Consider the following 27754-nt stretch of genomic DNA (forward strand, 5'->3'; position numbering starts at 1 on the left):
CGCTCTATCTTTGTGCACCTAGATACCCCCCTTCTCTCCTTGAGTGCACAATTCCATCACCTTTTCCATGGTGTCTTAAACAGTTTCCCCCCTCCTGTGCCAGTTGGTGATAGTCGCTCTCCTTCTTCAAAACTCACTCCTCTCATCAAACATCCCAGTAGTAATCTGCCCAGGCCTCATCATCTAGCTCATGACAGTCCAAATTGGATTTTAAAACCTGCAGCTGAAACAACAAAGCAAAAATAGCTCTCCCAAGAGCATTTCCCCCTCTCCCCCTCTTAAGTTACTCAGCTCGCCTCCATCTTCACGTCCTATGTATTGTGGCTGCAAGCCAGCAAAGAGTCCATCTTTTAACCAAAACCTGAGCTTTTTGATTCAGGAAGCAGCAGGGTGTGTATGTGACATGGTGGTTAGGGCACTCACTGGGGCATATGGGACACCAAGGTTCAAGACTATGCTCTGCCTACTTCAAATCAGAATTTTTCATCCCAGATAACTCTGTATCAGGCAGAGCAGGGACTTGAATCTAGGTCTCCCACATCCCAGGGCCCTAATCACTGGGCAATACAGTGCAAGAGAGAGGCTCTGTTGCTCCCTGCGCTAATGAAAACTCTGTTGATACTGACGTCTCCAAAAACTTTCAGCTTCAATGAAACAGAAAAACTTTATTTCACCACAGATGTTCTGACCAGGTCTAGTGAGAAGTGGTGCCTCTGAACCTTCACTATCCACTCTCCCTTGCAACCTGTAAAAGCCCCTCCCCTCAGGTTCCCTGGGGCTTTGGGAGCAGGACTTGGTCTCCAATATTTGAGAAAGCTGAATTCAAACTGGAACAGGTTGTGACGGGGCAGAGCGGCCCCGCACTGGCGCTGAAGGAGTTAACCCTTCCTTCCTGGCAGAGGAAGCCCTGCCCTGGAAGCCCTGCTGGGCATGCTCCAACTGGAGACTAGGTATAAAAGCCTGCAAAACTGCTCAGTCTGGGCTGACCACCAGAGGAGAAGGACGCACAGTCAGCTCCCAAGGAGGGACAGCCAACGCTCCAGGACCCAGCCCAGCCGGCACGTACTCTGCGTCCCAGACGGAGGACACGACAGAGGGAAACGGACCAGAACCCCCCCCTCCCCGGAGTGGGGAATACGACGTTGAGGGTAGGAAGTGACCCAGGGGAACTTTAGGGACAAGCCACATTAAAGCAGCACTGACGCTCGGCGTGTTGCGGGCGGATCCCCGCCGAGCCAACGGCAAGGGGAACCCTGCCAATAGGAGAGCCCAGGGTTGGGACCCGGTGGCGAGGGCGGGCCCAGGTCCCCCTACTCCTCTGACCATTAGGCGACTCTTCCCTGCCTGAGAGGGGGAAAGATGGACTCTGGCCGTTGGGCCATGCTGCCCGGAGACCCGGGGTGAGTTATATGGACTCTGGCCATTAGGCCACACTGCCCTGATACTCGGGGCGAGCACGTGGGAACCTGCCACTAGGCCCCATCGGGATGCCCTTAAAGAAGGCAGGCTGGGAAACTCGAGAGGCGAGGCCCTGGCACCCCATCCTCCCCTGCCACAAAGGGGTGCTGCGGTGCCAGACCCATCACACAGGTGCAGAGAAGGGCTACTAGGATGATCAAAGGAATGGAGAATCTCCCTTAGGAGAGGAGACTTAAGAAGCTTGGCTTGTTTTAACCTGACAAAGAAAGGTCGAGGGGAGATACAATTGCTGTCTATAAATACATCAGAGGGATAAACACCAAAAAGGGAGAGAAATTATTTAAGGTAAGGGCCAATGTTGGCACAAGAACAAATGAATATAAACTGGCCACCAACAAGTTTAGGCTTGAAATTAGAACAAGGTTTCTAACCATCAGAGGAGTGAAGTTCTAGATCAGCCTTCCAAGGGGAGTTGTGGGGGCAAAACACCTAACCTGTTTCAAGACTGAGTTTGATGGTATGATGAGGTTGCCCACCATGGTGTATGGCCTATTGGCAACTACTCTTAGCAAATATCTCCAATGGCTGGAGATGGGAGGGTTCAGAGTTACTACAGAGAGTTCTTTCCCAGATGTCTGTCTAGTGGGTATCATCCACATCCTCAGGGTCCAACTGGTTGCCATATTAGGGGTCATGAAGGAATTTTCCCCCAGGTCAGATTGTCAGAGACCCAGGAGCAGGTTTTGCCTTCTTCTGCAGCATGGAACATGGGTCATCTGCTGGTTTGAACTAGAGTAAATGGTGGATTGTGTGTAACTTGATGTTTTAAAATCAAGATTAGAGGACTTCAGGAACTCAGCCAGAGGCTGTGGGCCTACTGCAGGAGTGGGTGTGGCCTGAGATGCGCAGGAGGTCATGGTGATCATGATGGTCCTGGTCTTAAAGTCTGAGTCTATGAGAAGAGACTAGAGCCAGGGGACAGGGGATGATTGCCAGTTAAGAACATAAGAACTAGTCAATGGCAGCATGGCTCCTGCAGGAATCATGCTGCCAGAGAGAAAGGGTCCAGTGGAACCACATTGAGCCAAAAGCCATTTCAGTTTTCTGCTTTTCTGGTCTGCTCCTGTAGGTTTTTTCAATGTGGGGAGTGAACCAGTTTTCTAGCAGTTAGAAATGGTTTGAAAAGGGGAGATCCACTATCGCTAAGCCTTTACTGAGTATACAGAACGGCTATTTTTAAAGAGAAGTGAATTGAATGTTCCAAACTCTCATGATTGGCATGGAAACCTTTCTAATAATTTTATAGTTCAACACAATTTTTTACTATTTCCCTTTCTGTCAAATATAAGTAGAAGACAGGATTATGGTTTTGAATTACTAACAATAGAATGCCCGATGATTGGTATTAAGCCGTTACTGACTGTTGTTTAACTTGTGTTTGTTTCTAATAATTTCCTGAAGAGTGCATATAAAGGCAAGACACTAAGGCTTATACTAAAGTTATGGCAATTTTGGAGCATAAAAAAATCACTCCCCTATGGACTTCATTATAGTTATTTTAAAGTCTGTAGATCAAGGTCAAAATGCAATAGAGTATTAACACATTCAGTTTGTGTGATGTTTTAATCCTGTTTCTTTTTTTTTAAAGTATTTAAGGTCTAGTTGATTTGAAACAAAATGTGTGGTCCATGATTTGATTTAGTTTTTGGGAAAATGCAGTGATGGGATGGAGAGGATCCTTATAGGCATGGCTCAGGTGCACCTCATGCTTCTCACTGGTGGTGTCCAGTTGTGAGGAGCATGGGTCTGAACTGTGTGTGGTGTTTGCACTTCCCTCTGGATGTGCGATTGGGCTGATTTGTGTAAGCGAGGATGCTGTGTTTGGCAGCCACTGGCTGCTCAGCCTTGAGTAGCTGAGCAATGAATTCCAGAGAAGCCATCTTGAATCAGTGTAGTGTCCTACTGCCAGAGCCTTTCCTTGCTGCAGTGAAAGGGTCCATCAGGGAGGAAACTGGTGGGGAGAAACAGTGGAGAAGGGGTCCGGCAGCTTCTTGCTGCTGGAGCCTTCCCCTGCTGCAGGGAGCTGCTGGAACCTTTCCTTTGTGGCTTCCCCCTGCCAGAGCCTTTCACTGCTATGTGTAGCTGTACATCACAGTGTGAACACAGCCTGCGTATCACTGTGGCGTGTAGCTACAGGTACCTTACATACCATCATAAGTGTAGATGAGGCCTTACTCATGTTGAGCAGTACCTTATTCAGCAAGTAGTCTCCCTGATTTCAGTGGGATTAGAAACGGACTAGGAGATGCCTCAACACTGGTAACAGTGGGAGAATTTAGCCCTCAGTGATTGCAGTTTGCATGGTTTCATGTGAACCTTTTCTTTGGCTGTGATTCACAGTTTTTGCTTCCTAATTGTTGGATTCAAATAAACCCAGAAACTCAAAGAAGAGCTTAGATGAAATTTAGTGTTGTCAAAACAAAACATTTTGCATGGTTTCAGGGCTAAATCACACATGAACACGGGACTGTTAGAAAGGTTCACAAATCTTAGCAATGAATCTCAGTTGAGTTAGAGATTTCATGGCCATGCTTTATATGAAGGGTACACTTATTAATAAGCTGTGAAGGGTTAAAATAGGTGTTCCAATAAATGGTTAATCAGCTGCTATTGTTCCAGGCGTGGGTGGGTCAGCTTTTGTGGCCTGCATCATGCGGGAGGTCAGACTAGATGATCATAATGGTCCCTTCTGACCTTAAAGTCTATGAGTCTATGAGTTATAGATTGGGTTAAATCTCATTGAAAGTAGGGGGTGTAACTGCTGCCCTTCATTTAAGATAGTTGTAAGAAGCCATTACACTACTTTTTGGAACAAGGTAGCTGAAACAATAGAGGCCACCAGCCAAAATACAGGCTAAGGCTACTCTTGAAATGCTACAGCTGCAGTGTTTCAGTGTAGACACTCACTACAGCGACGGCAGAGGTTCTCCCATTGCTGCAGTTAATCTATCTCCCCGAGAGGCAGTAGCTAGCTCGGCATAGCTACATCTCTTGGGGGTGTGGATTTTTCACACCTTTGAGAGATGTAGCTATGCCAATGTAAGTTTTCAGTGTAGGTCATCCCATAGGCATGTCACAGCCCAAAACAAAGGCACACTGAGGCCTCTCAGGAATTTGAACTGTGTAGGTCGAGGGTCTTCAATGGGTATTTTTTTGAGGGGGTGTGTGTGTGTGTGAGAGAGAGAGAGAGAGGGAAAAAAAGGGAAGAAAGATGTCAGAAGGAGCAAAAAGTTCAGGACACAGCTTGGAGAAGCACTGTGAGTGTGACCCTGAGAAAAAGTGTAGAAAGAACTTTTGGGCTCAGTGCTGGCTGAAGGAGGCTTGGGACTTGCGAGTAAAAAACTATTTTCTCCTGTTTCATTCCTACTGTATTCAGGGAAATAGGACTTTGTAAATAAACAGAATCGCTTCAAATAAGTGTTTTTTCTTCCCTGGAACAGCCCCGAATTTTTGGCTAACTGCTCAAGTCAAAAGGGGGGAAAATGCAGATTGTTAGAGTCCACAGTTTGTTTATAACAGTGTAACGCATCTTCTGCTGATATGCTTATGACTATCCATAACACATAATACTAATGTCAGCAATATGCTTATAATATCTACTGAACATTTATTAACCCTTTATAAACCATGTATGAATGCACCTTTAATAAAAGGTGACTGATTTTTCATAACATGATTTCTGCACAACTCCCTAATAGTCAGAAATCACAATTCAGGAAAAAACAAACAAAAATTCAGTCCCAGCTGAATGATGAAAACTCCTAACAAGTCTAGTGATTGGATTTGGTTGCCTAATTATGTCTTGCTATGTATATTGAGAGGATATTCAAGCGAATCTAAAAAGGCTTGCTGCTGCAGCTAATCTACATGGTGCAGTGACTAATTCCATTAGAGAAATAAAAGTAAAATGAAAATATTACATAGGACTGTATGCAAAAGAGATTTGCTTTTGCCAGAATCTTGAGCTCAGTGGCAATGTGAAGTGTGAACAAGGAAATGAGACTGGCTTGTCAGACAGCACCAGACAGGGAGGAATGTTGACATAACTCCATATGGAAAACTGACTAAGATGATCATGCCCTGTCAATTGATCTTAATTAGAAAACAAGACACATCAGGGAAGAAGAAATGGTGGTTGCTCTGCACTCTGCCCAAGAGAGACTGTATCAGTGTGGATCAATTTGACATTCTAGAGATTCTTAGCGCTCAGATACCGGTGGTGCAGGATGTTAGAATAGCATATTAATTCTATTTAAAATTCTAAGAAAGAATATATAGTTAATAAGTAATATTTAGGTAACCATAGGGTGTTAACAAGGAATATTTAGATGGTCCTGGAAAGGTGGTGAAAGGGTAGATTGGGACAAGGGGCTGGGTGGGAATGGGATGAGGAGTCAAGGGTGATGGGGTGGGACTGTGACATGGAGTGGGGGTTGGGATGGAGAGACTGGGACAAAGACAGGCTATAGGTGCCAGGGGAAAAAAGGTCAGGCTTATAGGGGATGTTCTGCAGGATGAATGATGCGTTCCATCTGTTTCATCTGTGTAATCCCATTGTTTTCATATTAAGCCATCAATTACGCCCATACCAACCCCATTAACCTCAGTGCACTTGAACAGGAGTAACAGAGGTTAATCTGAAAACAATAGCGTTACGCAGATGTATGGACTCAATCCTGCAACGTGTTGCTGAATGCTCTGGCCCTGATCCAGCAAAGCTGCTTTCCTTTAAGTATGTAAAGAGTCCCACATCCCATTCAGTGACCAGATGAATCCCCATCTTACCAGCACTGCATGAGTTCTCAGAGATTGAACTGGTTTTTTGAATTACCTACATCTCTCGTAGCATACGTGTAATGTACGTGTGTGTACAAGAAGCAAGTACCGTCATGTATACAGGAACTCAGCCATGTCCTTTACAACCCAATTATGATAAAAAATAGACCTTTGTTTTCAATGGAGCATTGCAAAACGAACTAAGATGAGGCAGCGAATAACAAGAGCAAATTGTCTCTGAAGGAAAAAATAAATGAGATGGAAATAATGCATTCAATTATTTCTCCTGATTTTTGTGACAGACGGTAATGTTTAGATGATAGAGCTGCTATTTCTCAGAATGTTAAAACACTGAGTTAAGATTTAAGCTCTATTAAGTTCTTATGAACAGTCTCATTTATTTTCCATTCAAAGTTTTCCATCACCCTGAGGAAAATCTTCAGCTAAAACCAACACAGAGGATGTTTACAATGTTTAACTCACTCTGTGTTGTTCCATCCCATCTCTGGTGCTATTTCATGCCTTGCAGAAGTATGAGAGGGGTATTTAAAGGATTTCACTTGTTTGTCCTCCATGAACAGGACAACGATATGAAATGGGAAGCTGCTGCCCAACCATGGAATAGTATTGCCTTCTGGGTTTCAAGATTCAGCAATTCTCCTCCTCCCCCTGCTTTTGAAAAGTTGAACCACAAAGAAAGGATGTGATCATTTTATATGGGCATGCTTTTACTAGGACAATGCTTTGACACACATGTTTAAGAATTCACAAAAGAAATCACTGTCATCTCTCTTTCCTCCCTCGCTTGTATAGTTATGACCTCCCTACCTATGTCCTATCTAAATTTAGACTGCAAGCTCTTAGGACAGAGAACATGGCCTGCCTTGTTTCTGTGAAGTACCTAACATGCTATTGGCACTCAAAAATAATACTAGCAGGGACTACAATAATGGTGCATAGCCTTTATAAGGGATTACCTTCTGAACTGTATCTTTTCATCTCTCTCTTTCTGCGGAGAATAGCGTGGTTTATTTAAAAAATAATGATTAAGATAAGAACTGATTGCGTAATTTGTAGACAGTTATTCACACTGAATTTAGCTTCCTTTTCTGCTTCTGGAACATCTTTGAGAAGGCCATGATTTCCTCAAATGCACTTGTTCAAAATTGCTCATAGGGGTTGAGAGTTTTCCCTCTGTGGATTGATTGCAAGCAGTTCACTGTAAATATCCACTGTAAATGGTACTGAAATTCAAATGGTTGGTTAATTGTGATGGTCACACAAATCACATGGAATGATGTCTTCCTTGATTGGATGTTGAATTCCTATAACCAAGGAGAGGGTTTGGAATCTTTCTGGGAGTGGTAGCTGATAGCTCGGATTAGGATATTTTAATCTCTTTTATTCTGGATCACACAATAAACCTTAAATTAATTTCTCTTTGTCACTTTGATACAGAATAACTGCATGTTTGGTTCTGGCTGTGAAGACTGTGGTAAGTTCCATGCCTGGCACTTTTAATTGTATTTTTGCCAGGCCTCTGATAAGGAGTTTTGAGTATCCTCACCACCCTCTTGAATGAGGGGAATCAGTCCCATCCAGCATAAAACATGCCCCTTCTAGTGAAAGTAGTTGCACCTGAATGTTTAAAATGTGTGCTCTGAGTACTTGGGTATGCAAACTTAACATATAATTTCCACAAGTATTTATGTAAGCAAAACTCACTGATTTGAATGTTCATGGCCAGTGAGCCCAGAACGGCTGCAAGCAAGGCAGAAGTGAGTTACTTAAATTTAACTGAAAACTCATGGGGTAAGGGTGTTCAATACTCACCCTCTTTTAGTTATATTCTTGTTGTTGGCATGCAAGCATCTAGTTTTCAACAAAATGATCTTGATATTTTCACTGATGCCTTTAAAATATGTCTGTTTCACACATAAGAAATTGCAGAGCAGGAATTTGCAGTGGGTTATGAAGTCCTTCATAGCTAGATTGTTAGTTCAAATCCAGCCCAGGTCAGTAGTAACGAGAGGGGTTTTTTATCTGACAGCTGTTTGGCACTCTTAATCAGGTTGTCAGTGGACATGGGATCATACCACAAAACAGTCACCAAGAATTTGGGTTAAGTGGCAACCTTATAGGAAGTCTAGGTAGACAGGCCAAGGACTGAGCTGGTCTGGAGATTAAATTCACTTCATAGCTCTAGAAATTGACCCTACAGTTCTACCAGTTTTTACAGGAAATATGAGAAAATCCTGGTGGCGGTGCCCCAAATGGCCATTCCCATAGCCAGGGCCAGATTAACCTTTTGTGAGCCAAGGCGCCCAGACTGTGCCCCCTGCCCACTCTGCCTGCACTCTGCCCCAAGGTCCCACCCCCACTCAGACTCTTCCCCCCCACACCTGCCCTGAGGCACGGTCTGCCACTCGCATGGGGGAAGAAAGGGCATAGCGGAGTGGGCGGGGGAGAGGAGCAAGCGGTGGGCAGGGGGAGGGGGGAAGAGGCCAAGCGGGGCCACGGGCTGGGCACTGGGGCCCCTTCTGAGTATGGGCTCGGCACCATGGTGCCATAGTAAATCTGGTACTGCCCATAGTTACCATATGCAACTTAATACTTGTTCCCCAAGACTCCAAAAAGAGAGAAGCTGGCTCCAAAACACTAGGTGACACACAGTTCACTCAAACAAAGCAGCATTAAAAAAGGAAGCTGTGACACGGCTTCCTATCTATGCATTCTTGGGCTTCCTGAGCTAGCTGTTTCTTCTGGCTCAGAAGAATCCCCAGTGAAACCTTTAGCCCCCAGCTGCCTTTAGCCTGGAGGAAGGAAGCAGGCCACTTCTTGTCTTGTCTCTGGGTAGGCAGCAGAAGTAACAGTACATTCTTGATTCCTAGACCTTGCGTTTACCATTATTAGCATATTGGTCAAAGCGAACTTCTCACCATGTGATCCAAACCCCTGAAGGTTATACATATAAAGCTATGTTAAAACCATTACGGTTGCAAAGTCAAGCCCTTAGAAGATAAGACGTGCCAGAATTGAGGTTGTCTGTGAAACCTTAATTAGGCCCCCTTGTGGATATGCATTATGATACCATGTTTAATTACATGATCTCATACTATTCCTTTCACCGGTCCCCTGCCTCATTCAGTGCACAGGCAAGACCTTCTATGGGGATGACTCAGGACTGTAGTGTAATGAAAGAAAACTGCTGCCTTTTAGGATCCCTACAGAAGGTGGAAGATGTGTAGTGAATGAGGTGGGGGTTTCCGGAAGAGAGAGGATGGCCTAATGGTTAAGGCAGTTGAATGCTGCCCTGAAAAACTGGATTCTGTCCCTAGCTCTGCCACAGAGTTCTTGTGTGATGCTGGGCAAGTCACTTAAACCAAACTTTTCACAGATGGTCATTAACTGTATATTCCTCATTTTCAGGGTGCTTGACTTGAGACCCTTGGGTCTCATTTGTAGAAATACTGAACACTCACAGCTGCAGTTGAGGTCGATGGGAGCTGTCATTTAAACAAATAAAGTGCTATAGGTATATGCTCTGGAAAATCAGGTCCCAGGCATCTCAGATTGGATATTTTTTACCTTAATCTCTCTGTGCCTCAATTCCTCATCTGTAAAATGGGGATACTACCCCTTTTCGTTAAAGGTTTTTTTGAAACTTAATGTTTTGTGAAGCACTCAGATATGATAGTGATCAGTGCCATAGAAAAACCCATGAGGAAATTAATAATTCTGTCTTCAGAGCGGGGTTTGAATAGTGTGCAGTAAATAAGGCACGGGGCCACACATTGAACAGTTCGGAAAAAACAAAACATTGAATAGCTGTTTGTTAAAGAACACTGTCTGTTCTGTGCACTAAATGAATCAGGGGTCCTATGGGAAAAAATAGTATGTGATCATGTAATTAAAGACTATCACAATGCACATGCACAAGAAGGCCAAATTAAGGTTGCAATAGTGACCTCAAGTCTGGCATTTCTTAACTTCTATATGCTTGACTTAGTAATTTTATGTGTCATCTCCTAGGCTTTTACAAAAGTACTGTAAAATGAATAACATATTCCGTCACATAGAACTATATTGACCCCAACATGGTTTATTAGACAAATTGGTACTTTTAGATCCACTGCACACACCTCTGCCACTTGAGCTAATGGAATAACTGACAGAAGTAGTAGGCTGTCATCCTCTATATGAAAAAGGGAGATGAGACACTTTGCTAGTGAGTTTCTATGACAGGGTCCGTGGAGTGCAACCCTGACTGTGAGACTGCTGAGCCCCCCGCATCCTCCTTACTCACCAACCTGGGTTGCTTCTCAAAATGTGATGCTGATGTCAAGCTACAAGCCACTGACAGGCACTGCATGTACACAGCTATTCACAGGCAGGGACACACCTAACTGAGTTACGTGAATGATCTCACAGCCACTCATGAACCAATAGAGAGGCTCTGGCCAATTCCCCCCAGCCTTGCACCCCAGAACTGTACCATCTTGCACTGGTCACAAGCCTGGCCATTGTAAGTTCATTACCCAGTTTGCCCCTCCCTCAATGTGGAGAGGACACACACTAACCTTTGTAAACTGAGCTGAGATTTCCCAAGCACTTCAACCAAAACACGTTGTTTTACATAAAATAGAAAACCGATTTATTAATTAGAGACAGATTTTAAGTGATTACAAGTAGCAAGCATAGAGATCAAAGTTGGTTACCTAAGAAATAAAAATAAGTTTGCAGTCTAAGTTCTACAAACTAAACAGGATTTGAATCAAGCTGTGACTCACCCTGACAGATGGTACAAACAGGTCACTCGTTTGCATAGCCACTCACATACTAACCAGTACCGTGGCCTTTACTATTTCTTTGAGTAAACAAATAAATTATCCCCACTGACTCACATGCAATTTACTGTGCTGAAGCCGTGTCTCAGAAGTGTTCATTGTATCAGGTTCATTCATTAGGTTCCAGTAGTGGAAGCCAGGTTGTGGGTCTCATGCAGGCCTCGCTCCTCATGGAGTCCAGGAACCAGTGATGCAAACTACTTATTATCCCTCCTCCTAAGCAGGCCTGCAGCTGGCTTGCAGAGCCCACAAAATAGTAATAATAATATACTGTTAACATGTGAGAACACCCAGATACCACAGTGATGAGTACTATAGAAATGTGTAGATATAACATAGTTTAACTAGTGTCAAGGGAACTGGATGAGTCTGAGGCATGGAATAGACAGTTGTTTTTTTGCTGCACAGGGATTTGCTTATGTAAAGCAAAGGATTCAGTCAATCCAATGAACAACACACCATATGTACCATATTTAATTATTACTGAAACATCTGTGGTATTTATACCTTCATACTGACACTCTTTCTTTGCATGTTTCATGAAGGCAGATTCCCAGCAGGGGACTCTCAGGTTACCTTGAGAAATCTTGAGTAATCTTAACTCATAATAGCGGCTAGCATTTACATAGAAGTTGTGTATTTAAAATGTCCAGGTACTGAGTTAAGCTATGGTATACAGCTATCAGATTTAATAAAATAATGCTTTCCCCCCCCCCCCCCCAAGCAAGGTATTAGGTGCAGAACTCTTCTGAAAACATGGCTGTTATTTAAGTATTTAAATGGGAGTTGAGCTCTTTTGAAAATCTGGCCCAATATGGCTCTCCTGCCAGTTTGGACTAGATTTCATGTAATATCTCGGAAATTGCTTGGGATAGCTTAAATTTCAGTGACTCAGTACAATTGGTTTTTAACTTTTGTACATTAAGACAAGGCGGCACTAATTACACTGGTCTACAATTTTTGAGAAGTCGTCTGCTTCAGAGATAAAATGTGCTATTTATTATGCATTTTGATGTGCTGAAGTCAAATATGACAAGCAACTGATTGGCTACTTTTTGTAAGATATTTAAGTTTTTACATTTTATGTCTATGTATATTGTGTAGATAGTAGAGTTTTAATCATAAATTGTAAACCTAGGTCTTTTCATGTGTTTATGGTTGCTTTACATGATAATATTTCACCTGTCCTGTTTATGTAACACTTTAAAAATCAGCAAAAGGGTTATATAAATAAAATTTATTGTGAAACAAAAGGCAAAAAACTATTCTGTACATAGTTTAGTCCTATTCAGTGTCTACTCGGCGCTTCTTGGCTTGTCTCTTGTATTCATTAAATGGAGCATCTCTTGTCACTGTCCAGCAATAGTCTGCAAGCATTGATGGGCTCCATTTGCCCTGATAGCGTTTCTCCATTGTTGCAATGTCCTGGTGAAATCGCTCGCCGTGCTCGTCGCTCACTGCTCCGCAGTTCGGTGGAAAAAAATCTAGATGAGAGTGCAAAAAATGTATCTTTAGTGACATGTTGCAACCAAGGCTTTTGTATGCCTTGAGGAGGTTTTCCACCAACAACCTGTAGTTGTCTGCCTTGTTGTTTCCGAGAAAATTTATTGCCACTAACTGGAAGGCTTTCCATGCCATCTTTTCCGTGCCACGCAGTGCATGGTCAAATGCATCATCTCAAAGAAGTTCACGAATCTAAGGACCAACAAAGACACCTTCCTTTATCTTAGCTTCACTTAACCTTGGAAATTTTCCACGGAGGTACTTGAAAGCTGCTTGTGTTTTGACAATGGCCTTGACAAAGTTCTTCATCAGACCCAGCTTGATGTGTAAGGGTGGTAAGAAAATCTTCCTTGATTCAACAAGTGGTGGATGCTGAACACTTTTTCTCCCAGGCTCCAATGACTGTCGGAGTGGCCAATCTTTCTTGATGTAGTGGGAATCTCTTGCACGACTATCCCATTCGCAGAGAAAACAGCAGTACTTTGTGTATCCAGTCTGCAGACCAAGCAAGAGAGCAACAACCTTCAAATCGCCACAAAGCTGCCACTGATGTTGGTCATAGTTTATGCACCTCAAAAGTTGTTTCATGTTGTCATAGTTTTCCTTCATATGGACTGCATGACCAACTGGAATTGATGGCAAAACATTGCCATTATGCAGTAAAACAGCTTTAAGACTCGTCTTCGAAGAATCAATGAACAGTCTCCACTCATCTGGATCATGAACAATGTTGAGGGCTGCCATCACACCATCGATGTTGTTGCAGGCTACAAGATCACCTTCCATGAAGAAGAATGGGACAAGATCCTTTTGACGGTCACGGAACATGGAAACCCTAACATCACCTGCCAGGAGATTCCACTGCTGTAGTCTGGAGCCCAACAGCTCTGCCTTACTCTTGGGTAGTTCCAAATCCCTGACAAGGTGATTCAGTTCACCTTGTGTTATGAGGTGTGGTTCAGAGGAGGAGGATGGGAGAAAATGTGGGTCCTGTGACATTGATGGTTCAGGACCAGAAGTTTCATCCTCTTCCTCGTCTGACTCAAGTGAGAATGATTCTGGTGCATCAGGAACCGGCAGTCCTTCTCCGTGGGGTACTGGGCGTATAGCTGATGGAATGTTTGGATAATGCACAGTCCACTTTTTCTTCTTTGACACACCTTTCCCAACTGGAGGCACCATGCAGAAGTAACAATTGCTGGTATGATCTGTTGGCTCGCTCCAAATCATTGGCACTGCAAAAGGCATAGATTTCCTTTTCCTGTTCAACCACTGGCGAAGATTTGTTGCACAAGTGTTGCAGCATATGTGTGGGGCCCACCTCTTGTCCTGATCTCCAATTTTGCAGCCAAAATAAAGGTGATAGGCTTTCTTAACCATAGTGGTTATACTGCGCTTTTGTGATGCAAAAGTCACTTCACCACAAACATAGCAGAAGTTATCAGCACTGTTCACACAAGTACGAGGCATCTCTGCTCACTTTGGCTAAACAGAAATGTGTCCCTTAGCAAAATCAAACACTGACAAATAAGAGAGCACGACACTGTTAAGGCTGCTTCCCCACTTTTAACTTTAGGTTACAAATGTGGGGGCCTGCATGAAAACTTCTAAGCTTAACTACCAGCTTAGATCTGGTTCACTGCCACCACTCCCAAAGTGCTAATTCCCTTCCCTGGGTAGCCTTGAGAGACTCTTCACCAATTTTCTGGTGAATACAGATCCAAACCCCTTGGATCTTAAAACAAGGAAAAATCAATTAGGTTTTTAAAAAGAAGACTTTTAATTAAAGAAAAAGGTAAAAATTATCTTTGTAAAATCAGGATGGAAAATAACTTTACAGGGTAATCAAACTTAAAGAGCTCAGAGGAATCCCCTCTAGCCTTAGGTTCAAAGTTACAGCAAACAGAGATAAACACTCTAGCAAAAAGGTACATTTACAAGTTGAGAAAACAAAGATAAAAACTAACATGCTTTGCCTGGCTGTTTACTTACAAGTTTGAAATATGAGAGACTTGTTCAGAAAGATTTGGAGAGCCTGGATTGATGTCTGGTCCCTCTCAGTCCCAAGAGCGAACAACCCCCAAAACAAAGAGCACAAACAAAAGCCTCCCCTCCCCCCAAGATTTGAAAGTATCTTGTCCCCTTATTGGTCCTTCGGGTCAGGTGTCAGCCAGGTTACCTGAGCTTCTTAACCCTTTACAGGTAAAAGGATTTTGGAGTCTCTGGCCAGGAGGGATTTTATAGTATTGTACACAGGAGGGCTGTTACCCTTCCCTTTATAGTTATGACACGCCCCCCAAATCACAGATAGTGTTGGACAGCCGGTTTCACACTGGCTGTGATTTCTTCCTGGAGCTCTAGGAGAAAACAGAGTTAATAAGACACATGCACCTTTAGACATACTACTGATTATATAAAAACTAACAATATGTTCCACATTCCAAGAACAATGTTTAACCAGTTGATTCTGGGAAACTTTCCCGAGAGAGTGCATCAGCCACTTTGTTAGAAGCTTCTGAAATGTGTTGTATTTCAAAATCGAAATCTTGGAGAGCTAAACTCCACCGAAGAAGTTTTTTGTTATTCCCCTTGGCGGTATGAAGCCACTGTAGCACAGCATGGTCTGTTTGTAGTTGGAAACGCCGTCCCCAAACATATGGGCGTAGCTTTTCCAGCACGTACACAATGGTGTAGCATTCCTTTTCGCTGATTGACCAGTGGCTTTCCCTCTCAGACAGTTTCTTGCTGAGAAACACAACAGGATGGAATTCTTGATCCGGTCCTTCCTGCATTAAAACTGCTCCCACGCCCCGCTCGGACGCATCTGTGGTTACTAGGAACGGTTTGTCAAAGTCTGGGGCCCTTATCACAGGGTCAGACATGAGTGTCGCCTTAAGCTGGTTAGAGGCCTTTTGACACTCATCAGTCCACTGAACTGCATTTGGCTGTTTCTTTCTGGTTAGGTCTGTTAGTGAGGCGGCGATTTGGCTGTAGTGTGGTACAAATCGCCTATAATATCTGGCCAAGCCTAAGAAGGATTGGACCTGTTTTTTTTACTTTGGAACCGGCCACTTTTGGATAGCATCCACTTTGGCCTGTAGGGGATTTATAGTTCCTTGACCCATCTGGTGCCCCAGGTAAGTCACTCTGTTTTGGCCTATTTGACACTTTTTAGCCTTAACAGTTAGTCCTGCCTGCCTGATGCGCTCGAAGACTTTTTCCAGGTGCTCCAGGTGTTCTGCCCATGACTCAGAAAAAATGGCCACATCATCGAGGTAGGCAACTGCAGATTCTCCCAATCCCACTAGGAGACCATCTACAAGTCTTTGGAAGGTGGCGGGTGCATTTCACAGCCCGAAAGGGAGTACATTAAATTCATACACCCCTGCCTGGGTGACGAAGGCTGACCTTTTTTTGGCGGGTTCATCTAGTGGTACTTGCCAGTACCCCTTGGTTAAGTCTAAGGTAGAGATGAATTGGGCATGTCCCAATTTCTCCAATAGCTCATTTGTGCGTGGCATTGGATAGTTGTCAGGACGAGTTACAGCATTTAGCTTACGGTAGTCCACGCAAAAGTGTATTTCCCCCATCTGGTTTGGGAACTAGAACCACTGGAGATGCCCATGCACTGTTAGAGGGGCGGATTATACCCATCTGTAGCATGTCCTGGATCTCCCTTTTTATAGCAGTTTGGGCATGAGGTGACTCCCAGTAGGGTGGGGTTCTAATTGGGTGAGCATTACCTGTGTCAATGGAGTGGTATGCCCGTTCGGTCCGTCCTGGAGTGGCTGAGAACATTGGCACAAAGCTAGTGCACAGCTCCTTGATCTGCTGCCGCTGCAGATGTCCAAGGGTCGCGGAGAGGTTCACCTCTTCCACGCCACCGTCACTTTTTCCTTCGTAGTAGACACCTTCAGGCCACTCCGCGTCATTTGTTTCCTGGGCTGTAAACTGGGAAACCTTTAATTCTCTGGAATAAAAGGGCTTAAGAGAATTTACATGGTATACCTTAGGCTTTATGTTGGAGGTGGGGGATGCTATGAGATAGTTAACAGCTCCTAGGCGCTCCTGGACCGTGAATGGTCCTTCCCATGACGCTTCCATTTTATGGGCCTGGAGCGCCTTTAAGACCATGACTTGGTCTCCTACTTTGAAGGACCGTTCTCGGGAATGTTTATCATACCAGGCCTTTTGCTGTTCCTGAGCATCCTTTAGGTTTTCTTTAGCAAGGGCTAAAGAGTGTCGGAGGGTGCTTTGTAGGTTGCTTACAAAGTCTAGAATGTTAGTTCCTGGAGAACGCGTAAACCCCTCCCATTGCTGCTTCACCAACTGTAATGGCCCCTTAACCTCGCAGCCATACACAAGTTCAAATGGTGAAAACCCTAAACTGGGATGTGGTACAGCCCTGTAGGCAAAAAGCAACTGCTGCAACACTAGGTTGCATTGGAGTGTTCATTTACGAATTTACGTATCATGGCCCCCAAAGTTCCATTAAACCTCTCCACCAGGCCATTGGTTTGATGGTGGTAAGGGGTGGCAACCAAGTGATTCACCCCATGAGCTTCCCACAGGTTTTTCATGGTCCCTGCCAGGAAATTAGTTCCCGAATCTGTAAGGATGTCGGAGCGCCAACCTACCCTGGCAAAAATGTCTGCTAATGCCTGGCACACACTTTTAGCCCTGGTATTGCTTAAGGGTACTGCTTCCGGCCATTGGGTAGGAAAATCCATGAAAGTCAGTATGTACTGCTTTCCTCTGGGTGTCTTCTTTGGGAAAGGACCCAGAATATCTACAGCTACTCGCTGAAATGGGACCTCAATTATGGGTAGTGGCTGGAGAGGGGCTTTGACCTGGTCTTGGGGCTTTCCCACTCGTTGGCACACCTTACAAGACTGGACATAATTAGCAATGTCCTTGCCCATTCCCTCCCAGTGGAAGGACTTCCCCAACCGGTCTTTGGTTCTGTTCACCCCAGAATGGCCACTGGGATGATCATGGGCTAAGCTCAAGAGCTTTACCCGATACTTAGTGGGAACTACCAACTGTCTTTGAGGATGCCAGTCTTCCTGGTGCCCACCAGAAAGAGTCTCCTTGTATAAAAGTCCTTGTTCTACAACAAACCGGGATCGGTTAGAAGAGCTGAGAGGCGGTGGGGTGCTCCGCGCCACCGCCCAAGCTTTCTGAAGGCTGTCATCTGCTTCCTGCTCGGCCTGGAACTGTTCCCTTGATGCTGGAGACATCAGTTCCTCCTTGGACTGTGGACTTGGGCTTGGTCCCTCTGGAAGCGATGCAGGTGCTGGGGCTGTTTCCGTTGACTGTGAACTGCTGTCTGCTGGTGCACTATGTTGTATTTCAGGCTCCGGCTGAGCCTCTTGGGTAGGGTTATCTGCTGCTTCTGCCAGTTCAGGCTTGCTGGTGCCCCCTGGCGTTGGAGTTGTAGACGGGTTTGCAAACGCTGTACTCAGTGCTGGCAATGGTTCTGGCGCTGGTTTTGTTGCCAGTTCTGGTTCTGGGACTGGCTTTAGCTGGGTCTCTGGGATTGGATCCACTACGGCTGTTGCAGTCATTGGCAGGGGATCCGGTTCCACCACCTTTGTCTGGGTCTCTGGTAACACCTACGGGGCCCTGGGGGACGGCTCAGGAACAGGGATGGGGGTGAAAGCTTGCTTAGCTTGGCTGCGGGTGACTATTCCCAGCCTCTTGGCTAGCTTCACATGGTTGGCCAAGTCTTCCCCCAGCAGCATGGGGATGGGATAATTGTCATAGACTGCAAAAGTCCATATTCCTGACCAGCCCTTGTACTGGACATGCAACTTGGCTGTAGGCAAGGTTACAGACTGTGACATGAAGGGTTGAATTGTCACTGGAGCCTCCGGGTTGATGAGTTTGGGGTCCACTAGGCATTGGTGGATAGTCGACACTTGTGCCCCCATGTTCCTCCAAGCAATAACCTTCTTTCCGCCCACTCTCAAGGTTTCCCTTCGCTCCGAGGGTTTTGAGAGAGGCATCTGGGTCTGGGGATCTTTGGTGTGATTGTGGTGTAATGAACTGTAATCAGTTGGGGTTCTTGGGGCAGTGAGCCTTTATATGTCCCAGTTCATTACATTTAAAACATCGCCCTGCTAAGGTATCACCGGGGCGATGTTGGTTGGTGGAGACTGGTGTGGTGGGGTGAGAAAGCGTCTGGGGTTTCCCTTGGGATGTAGGTGGGGCCTTGGGTTGTCCCCGGTGGTAAGGTTTTGTTTCGGGTTGCCCTTCTGATATTCGCTCCAACTGCTACTAGTTTTTTTCTTTTCTGCCACCTCCACCCATTTGGCTCCAATCTCCCCTGCCTCGGTTACAGTTTTGGGCTTCCCATCTAGGATGTACCTTTCTATTTCCTCAGGAACACCCTCTAAAAACTGCTCCATTTGCATTAGGAAGGGCAACTCTTCCGTAGATTTATCATTTGCTCCTGATATCCAGGCATCCCAATTTTTCCCAATGTGGTAGGCATGTCAGGTAAATGACACGTCTGGTTTCCACCTTAGGGCTCTGAACTGCCGACGGGCATGCTCAGGTGTTAGCCCCATTCTGATTTTGGCCTTGTTTTTAAAAAGTTCATAACTGTTCATGTGTTCCTTAGGCATTTCAGCCACCACCTCTGCTAAGGGTCCACTGAGCTGCGGCCTCAGCTCTACCATGTACTGGTCTGTAGTGATGCTGTACCCAAGGCAGGCCCTTTCAAAATTTTCTAAGAAGGCCTCAGTATTATCGCCTGCCTTGTAAGTGGGGAATTTTCTGGGATGGGAAGTGGTACCTGGAGAGGGGTTGCTAGGATTGGCTGGTATATCCGGCCTAGCCCGTGCTAATTCCAGTTCATGCTTCATCTCTTTTTCTCTCAGCTCCATAGCTCTCTTGTGGGCCTCCTCTTTGGCTTTTTCTTCTCTTTCATGGGCCTCCTCTTTGGCTTTCTCTTCTCTTTCTCTCTGCTCCATAGCTCTCTCATTAGCTTCTTTCTCGAGTTTTTTTTAATTGGAGCAGTCTCTGATGTTTTTTTCATTTTCTTCTGCTTCTAGTCTGACCAGTTCTAGTTTGTTAACTACGTCACTGGTACTCATTTTCCTGTTTTCTTGTGCTGGGTCACACCCCCTCTGCAGTTCACTGAAACTGGGATGCACTCAGCTCAGGCTGCTCAGGTAACAGAGACTTTCTAACTAGCTATCCCCGAGAGGTAGAAAGAAAAAAAAACAATTCAGCTTGTAAATTCCTTTTGCCAGCTGTTTGCTCACTGCTTGACTCCTTCTCTTAACAAAGACCCTTGTTAAAAAAACTTAACACCTCTGCCTTCAGGCAAGGAGAGATAAGATATGCATCTACCTTCAGCTCTGCTTTCCAAGCAGCTAGAAAGGAGGGAAAAAAATCTTACTGGCTTTTGGTTTAAAATGATCCCACCGCTCTGCCACCATGTCAAGGCTGCTTCCCCACTCTGAACTTTAGGGTACAAATGTGGGGGCCTGCATGAAAACTTCTACGCTTAACTACCAGCTTAGATCTGGTCCGCTGCCACCACTCCCAAAGTGCTAATTCCCTTCCCTGGGTAGCCTTGAGAGACTCTTCACCAATTCCCTGGTGAATACAGACCCAACCCCTTTGGATCTTAAAACAAGGAGAAATTAACCATCCCCCTCCTTTCTCCCACCAACTCCTGGTGGATCAAGATCCAACCCCCTTGGATCTAAAAACAAGGAAAAATCAATCAGGTTCTTAAAAAGAAGACTTTTAATTAAAGAAAAAGGTAAAAATTATCTTTGTAAAATCAGGATGGAAAATAACTTTACAGGGTAATCAAACTTAAAGAGCTCAGAGGAATCCCCTCTAGCCTTAGGTTCAAAGTTACAGCAAACAGAGATAAACACTCTAGCAAAAAGGTACATTTACAAGTTGAGAAAACAAAGATAAAAACTAACATGCTTTGCCTGGCTGTTTACTTACAAGTTTGAAATATGAGAGACTTGTTCAGAAAGATTTGGAGAGCCTGGATTGATGTCTGGTCCCTCTCAGTCCCAAGAGCGAACAACCCCCAAAACAAAGAGCACAAACAAAAGCCTCCCCCCCCCAAGATTTGAAAGTATCTTGTCCCCTTATTGGTCCTTTGGGTCAGGTGTCAGCCAGGTTACCTGAGCTTCTTAACCCTTTACAGGTAAAAGGATTTTGGAGTTTCTGGCCAGGAGGGATTTTATAGTACTGTACACAGGAGGGCTGTTACCCTTCCCTTTATAGTTATGACAGACACTGTATGATTTCTAGAGCTGATATAGGGCAATTTGTTCAGCAGAGTGATGTAAGCTTCATTATGATTGCATCATCCATGACTTCTAGGAATAACATGATGCAATTCATATCATGTATGACGCAATACCAGCTTCAGATTGCATCATTCATTGTTTTGCCTAAAAAGCAAGTCCTGTCCAAATCCAGTCATAGATTTATTCATAGATCCAGTCAAAGATGTATTTTAGTCATTTCTGGTTTAAATTGAGATCCCTTCCCTTTATAACTCACTTATCCTCCGCCATTCCCAAGTCAAGGGTCGTATATACTGACCCAATAGCATATCTTGAAAACTAGAGCCAATCAACAATTTTAAGCATCATTTTCGTTCTCAGTGACCCAGAATTAGTAACGTTTGACTACATTTATTTCAGAAGCATTTTGGCTGTAGAGCAGTGTTATGTTAAGAACAGAGTCACCAGTGTCACCATAAGAAGACAGTGTAAAAAGTGAAGCTTTGATCCATTGCTCTGAAATCCTCAAAGGAATTAGCAAAGCAACATTTAAACTGATTTTATGGCACACTTTTATTCATTTATTTTATACAAGGCTTAACAGATGGAGACCTAGCAGCAAGGCAGAAATGATAGTATCAATTGTATTTCAAATATTTCATAACAAATTATTTATCAAATTTCCCTTTTTTTCTGTTCATGAATTATCTGGGACCAGATTTTTTTTTTTTCAAATTTATAATTCAAAAGTAGTCATTGAAATTTTGATAACTTTTGGATAACTTTTGGTCTGTAGCTTGTTTATGAATAGTTCATTGGGAGGATTTGATCAAATTCAAGATGTTTTTATTAGCTATACAGGTCACATGGCATGTTTCTGTTCACTGATTAGATTAGAGTAGCTCATAGAATCAAATTTACAGTGTGAATATAGAGCAAAGGGATGAGCAGAGGGATAGTTTTGTTAAAGCATTTGATCTGGGACTTGAGGGATTTGCATTCAGTTATTGGCTCTGCCATTGTTTTCCGGAGTGACCTTAGGTAAATCATATGATCTGTATTCCCCTTCCATAAAATAGGGAAATAAATACTTCCTTTATCTGTCTTGTCTATTTAGGTCCAGATCCAGCACAGCAGTTAAACTCATTCTTAACATTGACCCAGGAACCTATCCTTGCAACAAAGCCCGATGCCTACTCTGTCCACATATCTATTCAAGTGACATCATCATAGGACCTAATCACATCAGCCATACCATAAGGGGCTCGTTCACCTGCATATCTACCAATGTGATAAATGGTCCAGACCAGACGCGATAAATCGAACCCAGAACTTCGATTCCCAGCCGCCGAACTAGCGGCTGGGTGTAGACCTGGCCTTAGGCTTGAATAGAGACTGGGAATGGCTGAGCCATGACAAACATTGAATCTATCTCCCCTTATAAGTATTCTCACACTTCTTATCAAACGGTCTGTTTGGGCTATCTTGATTATCACTTCAAAAGCTTTCCCCCCCCCCTTACTTAATTGGCCTCTCAGAGTTGGTAAGACAACTCCCACCTTTTCATGCTCTCTGTATGTGTATATATATCTCCTCAATATATGTTCCATTCTATGCATCCAAAGAAGTGGGCTGTAGCCCACGAAAGCTTATGCTCAAATAAATTTGTTAGTCTCTAAGGTGCCACAAGTACTCCTGTTCTTTTTGCGGATACAAATTAACACGGCTGCTACTCTGAAACCATTCTTAACATTATGCACCTGGTGCCTCAGCCCAACACCTATTGACTTCAGTGGGACTACTCACATAAATAAAGTGTTTGCAGAGTTAGGGCCTTAGATTCTAAGCTCTTTGGGACATGAACTGTATTTTACTACTTGTATTTGTGCTGGGGAGATTTTGGCAGACCAGCAAAATGCCTGGACCACTACCAATAATTGGAATATCAATTATCATGCTTATGGCCAAAAGCAGCTAAATCAGTAGGTCTTAGCAGGCCTCTGCAACAGCCTTAGCATATCTAAGCAAGAAGCTAGGAGGGGAAGGAGTCGAGGGGGGAACTGACCCTGTGTCCTTTCTGATAAGATCTCTGTTGAAATTTCTGAGGTACTGTATGTGTTTTAGAAAAACAGGAAACTTATCTATATCTGCCCTTTGGGATGTGTTTGTCAGGGTCCTCAAAACATGCGGGCTCTGCAAAAACACTTCTGTCTATTTAATGGTTTGGGGAAACGTCTTGCATAAACTTTGAAGTTTGCTTAACAAGTTTTTTATTGATGTGTTATTGTTACACTAACTCGAATAAATAAAGGGAGAAAGTATGAGGTAGGTGTACTCTTCAGGGACACAATTTAAGGTTCCTAACGGCAGCTAAAAGATGGGAAATCGGATGGCTGTCACTGTACCACTTGAAGACTTTGGTAATTATTGATTTTTGGGGTGTTTTAATAACCTGCTGCAGACGTGTGTAAGTGCTTGAGACTAAAATGAAGTGCAGCTTTAACTGAAAGCACTCTTGTATTGTACTTTTTGTGCCAGCCACCTATTGCTTGGATGGCTGTCTCCATTGGTTTATTTCCTGCCACCGCTTTGACCAGGGTAAGAGTTACCAAGAGCTTTGGGTTTTAAGAACCCCGGTAACATCTAGCACAAGGGAGTCCCAATCTTGTTTGGGGCCTATAGACACTACTGAATTACAAATAATCAGGAATTTGAAATCCAAATTTAATGAATAGTTTGCAATATTAACGGTTTCAGTGAGTATTCCTGCCAGGAAATTATTGTGCTAGAATATCCATAGAAAGTGAATGCAAGATGACTCAGCGAAAGCAAAAAAAGTATATATTCAAATGTGTATTTGCAGGAAATATTTAACCATATGCTCTAGTACTGACAAATACGAGCCAAAGAGCCTCTTTCTAGCCTTATCTGATTTTCAGGGTGCCTGAATATTTTTCTTTCCCAGCTAGAACACACTCGTATTTATTGACAATTGTGCTTATGCACTAAACTCAGGCAAAGATGGCAGTGGATGGTGCATGATGTCAATTGTCTTCTGTTCTGGTGATCTATGCCGCCAGTTTAATCAGGATTACGGTGTACAGGCTTTTACAAAACAAGGAGTGATTTATCAGTGATTTTAGATGCTGTATTTTAAAGGTGTGATAAATGTAATATATAAATTCAACGCCCAATCCAGTTAATAGTTAACCCAGCTGAAGTGCACAAATGCCCAAAGCTCGTTTTCACTTGTGTATTTTTCAGAATACTGTTAACACAGTACAGATCTGATCGCTGAACTACAGATATAACTGAGTCTTCTCAGAGTTGTGAGGAAAAGCAGCATAATCCAGTTTTTCCTAGACAGGATGTGATCTGTGTACAGACTGAATGATTGCTTCAATAACCACCTTCATGGTATTGTCCTTTAGTTGTAAAATTATGCAGCTCAGTTTCCTTCAAAGGAAATACATGTATTATGATTACTTCAACTGAGCCTATTCCAATCAAAATGATCTTTGTGAAGTCTGTGCATGTCATTACATAAAATGAATTGTCTGATTTTTGTCCCTTGATCAGCATCTTACAACCAGTACATATTAAAGATAGCACAACATGGGGAACAGTGGATGTTGTTGTTCAGATAAATGTCTAAAGCACTTGGCCTCAATATTACCTTGTGAGGTGCTGCAGGTTTGATTCCCATTTTACAGTTAGGGTAACAGAGGCATAGAAATTAAGGGGCAACTTTAAAAAGTGTGACCGCTCTTTTATGCCTATAATTGAACAACAGCAGCAAATGTAAGTACTTGTAGCATTAATGACCCAATTTGAGTTTTTAATAAGGTACAGGCATGAGTATTAAGATTTGAACCCACTACAATTTATCTTGCAGGTTCCAAATGCCCCCAAAACATATTCATGGTGGGATAGAACCCAGATCTCCTGACTTCAAGGCCCAGAAATTGTCCATGATTCCTCTCTCATATTTAACAATATTTGGGCTGACTCTTGAGAAATATGGAAAAATATTATGATTTGTAGAGTTAACACTTAGGTCCATATTTTCAAAGATGGGCACAGTGGCTGTACTCAAATAATACACCTGTAAAAAAATGCATCCACCCATAAGTCACTTGTATGTACAATCAGTTAACTGCACCCCTAGGTATTATTTTTGTTTGTGAAACTACCCTGCTTCCCATGAAAGCTTTTAGGCATAAATGCTTTGCAACATGCATTTTGACATCAGGTGTGAGAAATATTGAGTGCTGTAAACACCTTCAAATCTCTTCCCTTTGTCATGATTTATATAAGAAATCAGATCACCCTTTGCATTTAACTTATCTTTTCAGACTGTAACTTGTGTTCCTGACTGGTCTCTGGGTGCTAGAGTAATATCATAAGGGTGTGCTCAATACATCTGGGGAGCTGGTCAGTGTCTTGAAGGATCAAGTGTACAGTTGACACAGTTGTACAAACACTTCGAAAATTTGGCTTTTCAAAAATCTTAGGAGCTGGAAAGGGAAGTTTTTAATGTGTGGGAAATGCATCTGTCCTTATTAGAGTAGGTGCTTTACTTGTTCTGATTTTCTGTTACAAACACAAATCAGAATTGATTCATAGGGTTTTTTAATATTCTGATTTAAGCCTGGAATGAGACTTTGCAATGCAGTTAGATCAGGAACTAGTTTAAAAGAGGAAAATGTTTTCAGTTTAATCTAGTAAAGGGGGCAAAATCTTTCCACCTTATGACTTGTTTTCAATGTACTGAAACTACAAATGGAAAGAAGTCCTACCCCCTACCACACACACATGCAGCCATCATTTTGTGTTCAGATGCATCTTTACACACACACACACACACACACACACACACACACACACACACACACACCTCTGAGACCTTATTCTAATACAGATAATAAAGGTAACTTGGAATGTGTAATTATTCTTTGTGTATGGGGGGAAAAATGAACACTAACTATAAAACACGCAGATGCAGTTTTTTCCCCACAAACATTTTCTTCTTAATAAACGGTCAGATTCTGTTCCCCTTACTTATGTTGAATAGCACTTTATTCCTCAAATAGCTCCATTGAAATCAGTGGGAATATTTGCTCAGGTACTACCCTACATGGGTAAGGGTATCAGAATCTGGCCCTAAAGTTGCTGTTGAGTGACATTCATGATGGACAACAGAATATTCCACTAGAGGCCTGGGTGTCGTGGTAGTGGGGAACTGACTAGAAGGGTTTTGCTCATGTTACAGAAGAAATACTGTGAAAACATCAAAAACTGAAATATTAACACACCATCCAACACATCTCAAATATAGCATGATGGCTCAATGAAGTCTTATGCTATCATCATAGTGCCATTCCTGTATTATGACTTGTCTAGGTATGAATCCCTCTGGGGTCCTTTCACTTCAGGAAGGGTAAAGAGAAACTGAGATGTAAGATTTTTCCATTTGCCAGATTTAAGCAAAGCTGTGCAGGATGCAACACAAGGAACTTAAGAAAATTGTTTGAGGCGGGACAATGCCATTTGGTATCTCACAAAACTACGTGTTCACCACCGAATATAAACACAGGTGTTCTTGGAACAGGTCAGGCAGAAAAGTTATGGGCATAAACAAAGAATAATTCTTTATTCTTCTCTCACTCCAAATCAAAAGTAACTTCACTGATCTCAGTGTAAATCCAGTGTAAGTGAGAGACCTAATATTTGTGGTTTTAGATAGTGAAGAACTTCAGCGCTAAACCAGAACTTAAGCCGCTAAAGAAAAAGGTTGCTTAGAAACACTGTCAGCCTGATGAGGAAATAAAAGTACAAGAAAAGATAGTAACACTGAGTCCAAGTCATCCTTAGTGTAACTCCCCTGGGGTAAGTGGACTTACACCAGGGTTGAGTTGAGGTCATTGGGTAAAATTTTCAGAAGCGCCAGAGTCTCATTTTCATAAGTAGTTTAGGAGCCGCAGTCTTATTGAACGTCAACTGGACTTTGGGGCCTAAATGCCTATATCACTTCAGGATTTAGTTTCCTAAGTCACTTAGGCACTTTTGAAAATGTGACCCCATTATCTGTATTTTTCAAGGAAAATCTTGAAGTTTTGTAAGGGGACAAAATCTAAAGAGGAGTGAAAGCCTATCAGCAGCAGATATTGTCTCAAAATTGGAGAGCAGAGGGATCAGAATTCAAGCCCCTGTGTAGTGTCCTATGGAAGCAAATCCAGGCACACAGATAAGTACTGAGTTAATGCTTTATTAACAAGGTGTAGCAATGTTGTCCAAATTAATAGCTTCAGCACTACACTAGGCATATAGGGAGGGACTGCTACAGCCATGATGGTGCATCAGTGGTTGAAATGGGGTTGCGTAGCCCAAAAAATGCAGAGAAAGCCTTCCATCCTCCCAGGACCTAATCAATCTCTGTAGGGAAAAGCTGTTTCTTAGGCTGTGAGATGGGTTCAGTATATGTTCCTAAACCAATACATTAGACATAATATAATTAAAACAGCAGACTAATCACTGAGGGTTCAGTGGAGTTATGTTGATTTCTACCAGTTGAGAATGTGTCCCTCTAATTTAGTAGGTTTGCAATCAACCTGTTGTCACACATGTGCAGTATATCTACCCATTTCTGGAAATTGACTCTATCATCTGCCAAGATGCTGGTCTGCATTGTATGAATGAAAATAATGTGAGTTCTTACAACATTTGTTTTGTTTTCTTCATGGATCTTTTGAAGGTGTTTCCTGCTGTGTTTCCCAAAGGGGATTATAGAACATTGGTGTATTATACTTTTCACTGAACTGATTCTAGGATGAAATCAGCTGATTAAGGGAATCAGATCAAATAAAAGTGGCAAGCTGCATT

At 43.2% G+C, this 27754-nt stretch overlaps 1 protein-coding gene across 2 annotated transcripts in view; it reads right to left on the reverse strand.

The window, feature by feature from the left end:
* Positions 1 to 27754, reverse strand: part of GABRB1 (gamma-aminobutyric acid type A receptor subunit beta1) — a 252623-nt gene that overhangs the window by 50581 nt on the left and 174288 nt on the right. The gene's annotated exons all lie outside the window — the stretch shown is intronic.

This window comes from Emys orbicularis, chromosome 5 (genome assembly GCF_028017835.1).
Source record: "Emys orbicularis isolate rEmyOrb1 chromosome 5, rEmyOrb1.hap1, whole genome shotgun sequence".
NCBI lineage: Eukaryota > Metazoa > Chordata > Testudines > Emydidae > Emys > Emys orbicularis.